The sequence below is a fragment of the Typopeltis vanoorti genome, chromosome 17 (genome assembly GCF_054136105.1).
Source record: "Typopeltis vanoorti isolate ZY-2024b chromosome 17, IOZ_Tvanoo_1.0, whole genome shotgun sequence".
NCBI classification, from domain to species: domain Eukaryota; kingdom Metazoa; phylum Arthropoda; class Arachnida; order Uropygi; family Thelyphonidae; genus Typopeltis; species Typopeltis vanoorti.
In genome coordinates this window covers 108,853,060-108,857,165 of record NC_143565.1, presented here as the reverse complement: position 1 = coordinate 108,857,165, position 4,106 = coordinate 108,853,060, and the positions used below count along the sequence as shown (strand labels likewise).

General features: G+C 36.8%; 1 non-coding gene across 1 annotated transcript; it reads right to left on the bottom strand.

Moving 5' to 3' along the window:
• Positions 1–1,725: 1,725 nt before the first annotated feature.
• Positions 1,726–1,845, bottom strand: LOC150097763 (U5 spliceosomal RNA). The gene has a single exon (XR_016549771.1). It is a non-coding gene; the product is annotated as a U5 spliceosomal RNA (small nuclear RNA).
• Positions 1,846–4,106: the final 2,261 nt, after the last annotated feature.

Below are 4,106 nucleotides of genomic sequence, written 5' to 3'. Positions count from 1 at the left end.
CGTTAGATAGAACATCTTGAAAAATACAACGTTTTTGTGTCAATTATGTATTGCATTTTTTACCTGTAATTCTCAATTTTTTGTAACTTCAATTTTTATTATTGTGTTCTACATTTAGTGGATACCTAAAGAAGGCTGTAAAAGGCTGAAACTAGTTGTATCGTTTTCATTACAACTTCATATTTTATCTCTGTTTAAGTCATCATCATCATCATCACCATCATCAAATTCCTATATATGTATATATATATATATATATAGGAATTTGATTCCTATATATATATATATATATATATATAAAGGGAGTATGCAAAGAGTATGCAAAGCACACTCACTCCCTTTCGGACGTATAATAATGCAATTCATAATGGGGAGGGCCACTACGCAGACCAAGGTCTCATCTGTGTGAGCCAGACCCGGGAGAGATACTGGAGTTGAAGTAATGCAGAAGCCATATAAATACAAGTAGCCAAAAACGTGCTTAAGCTTATTAATGAAAATGTCTTGTTGAGAGAAAGATGAAGAAAGTTTTTTAACTTTCTACATGTACATTGACATCGATATAGAAATGACCCGTTAAGTAGTTTTATTCCCAAAAGGAGTTAAAAAGACGTTTTAGGACGATCTCACAGTGGGGTTCAGAGGCAGTGAACGTCCACCATTAGAGAATAGGAGATAGCCTAGATTATTTAAATAATTTCATTATTATTATTATTATTATTATTATTATTATTATTATTATTATTATTATTATTATTATCATTAAGTACTCTGTAATACTAACCGAAAAGACTTAAACAAAGCTTTCGACATGATTGAACAGGATAAAATGCTCACCAACTATAGGAATTCTACAAGCAAGTTTCTTTGCTTTCGAAATCATGCACAAGGAAATGTATCAAAGAAATGTTGAAGACTAATGAGGATATATCAGAACCGTTCATTATGTGAAGACTTGTAAGGACAAAAGAACTTCCTGTGTGAGTCCAAATAACTAAAAACATTTAATTAAGGGCGATCCTGACCGATATTTCTCCGTACGATGCACACCGAATTGAAGAGGATGATGTTGTCAGTCGCATGGAAATCACTGATTTCTGCGAAGTTTCTAATTCAGTGGCCTTTCTGTGTATTATGTGAAGCAACAATTAGTTCGAATTGGACACGTCTGGAACGAAGTCCACCCGAATATGCCGAGCGTACAAGACTGCTGATCTTCAGTCACTGTGAATTAGCTTCAAGGCGACAATAATTTAAAATTCAACCGAAAACATTCAAATTAGTATGCTGTATGTGTATTTAAAACTTCATAAAAATTCTCTCGCTCGTCGTGGAAGCGACTCGAGATTGTTCTGGAAGGGAAACGTGTCAACAATCACGTTCATGGATAAACGTATTCAAGCTACGAAATCATATTTCATTTCTAAATATGTTCAGGACTTGCTAGATTGACTTCAGGATCCAATAATGACGGATCACTTTCTGCAGCTAGAAAACACTATTAAATTAGCCTGAGCTAATTTCCTTATGTCTCAAAGTCAGGAAAAGATAGTAAAGACCTTCAAACATTAAGGATATTTCAAAGGCTTTCAAATTTCTTTCATTTAGCTGACTAAAGTTTCAAAGATTGATTTCAGTGAAAAGTGAAATAAATTTTCGAATTTTAAAACAGAAACCAATCCGAGGTCTAAAGTAATCATATTTAATTTTTATATTTTAATAATAAGTCGCACCGCTAGGTGGGACTACAAAAATTCTGCAGAAGACTCATTTAATGCTTCCCTCCACGTAATCTTTAATAAAAGGCGAAAGATTATCACGAACTACGAAGGGAAACCTGAGCAACCAACGTTCGAAATGTTCCCGACACGTAGAAGGAATAGCAAAAAGTGATTCGGATTTGAAAAAATTGAATGCAATTTTTAAAAATAGATGAAGATTTTTTAAAGAAATATTCAATCGATTTCAGTGTAATTCTAGTTCAAAGACGTTTTTATATAAACAATTCTTTAGACATAAAATTTTTATTAAATAGAGAATAATAAACTACGGTGTTAATCATATCATCTGGTTATGTATTAGGATATTTTAATGGAAATGTTTTTATTTTTTGCGTGGCCAGAATACTATCCAATTTTAAAATTAGTATATTTATTACGCATAGTACATAATATAATATACCACACTAAATGAATGTATGAAGGAGACTGCTTTCAGCACGTTTTACATAATATATTATTAATATAAATGTAGTTAGTAATAAGCGAACGCTTTTGAATTCCGAAACAGGTTACCCTAGTCGGCTTAACCCTATATCTGCTTAAAGCACTAGGGGATGGATATCAACCTCTATCTTGTAGCCATTCACAAGCAACAGCTAGCCAAACGTTTTAATTATTCTTGTTACTTTATTCACACAGTTGAAACAGAGTCAAAATAGCATTATCACTCAAATAACAATTTGTCTGGTAATACAGAGTAATTCTTCCAAAGATTAACGAACCTTCTTGTCAGGTAGCATGAGAAATCCTGGACTGTTCTAATTAATGCCGTTTTTCAATAAATCAATGTGGTCAATTCTTGCACGTTTAATTCTTGTAAATAGTTAGACAGCTTCTGCGATATTGCCCCAGGAGCAACGAAACAACGCTGTTTACTCTGGTGTGTTTAGGCCTCAGCTGCCCAACTTTCGATCTACTTATTAATTTTCTTTCAGCACTATCTTGTTGATCTCGTTATCATTGGGTACAGCGATACCATTAATCCAAACTTGTCGATGTTTAATAATTGTGATGTGAAGTCTGGGTGACCCAATGCCAATAATTTGTATTCAAAAGTCACAGTAAATGTTGTTGTTCTGTTTTCCAATACAGTCTCGATTTCATGCTGAGGTCACTTCTGATAACTGATATCAGCATAACTGATTTCATGCTGACATCAGTTATCAGAAGAAGGAAAGTTATCAGTGTGAAAGTTATCAGAAGTAGGAAAACCATATTTTGCGCACTCATGCCAATGAATTGTTTTGGCCACTTGATCACTGCGGTATTTATAATCAGTTTGAGCTAACGTGCTTCAGGCGCTGACAGATGTTCTACAGTCGCATCTCACTGAATGCATACTCTGCATTTGCTGTTATTACTCGTGTCCTCAATTTGTCTGCGCGGTTAGCTTAGTGGCTATGCTCTTCACAACCATATGCCTTGGGAAGGAGTGTCCTAGGTTCGATTCCCGTCGACGGCGTGATGAGCTTAAGGATCTTTCTCAGCCATAGCCAAGTTAGCCGGTCTTCGGCATAAAATCTTGTGTCAAATAGCCGAAAGGAAAGCATTCGGCTATTTCCGCAATGCCTGAAAACTACTAAAAAAATTAAAAGTGGAATGGGTAGGCTCCTTGAACCTGTACTAAACAACGAGGGACCAAGACGAAAGCCACGATACTGCCAAAACAAATGAAAAATTGTATTAGGTGGTCTCCACACCCCTCCCCACCTCCAAGGTGAGACTCACACGCGGAAAAAGCGCAAAACACAGACGACAGAACCACCCACGGGTATGGAAGAAGACGGACAGAACTCTAACTCCCCTGCCTCTACTAAAGACGAAATGCCCCCAATTACCCTAAGAGAAAAGAGCAGGTGAACAGAACTAAGGGCCACCATGGCTAGCCTGTAGATAGCTTAAAAAACAGCTAAGAATCTAGACGACGGAACCAAAACCCAGTCCGCCACTATATTGGACTACCAAAGACTCACGAAGGAGCTAGACACCAAAGTTGTACAATACCACACCTTCACCCTCGACTCGGAGAGGAGCTTGAATGTGATTCTCCGTGGAGTATCAGAGGACATGCCTACAGAAGACATAGCCGCCGATCTCTGATATCAAGTCCTACCACCCATCAAGTTCAGCAGAATGACCAGAGCAGACAACAGTCCGATAACACTCGTCTTAGTAGAGATTCACCAGGCATAAAAAACATCTACGATCTAACAGCGATTTGCAGGCTAGAAAATGAGCCCACATCCACTAAGAAAAGGGCCTCATCAAGACAGTGCCACAGGTGCCAAAAGTTTGGTAACATCCAGAGATTGTGTAAAGCAGAAT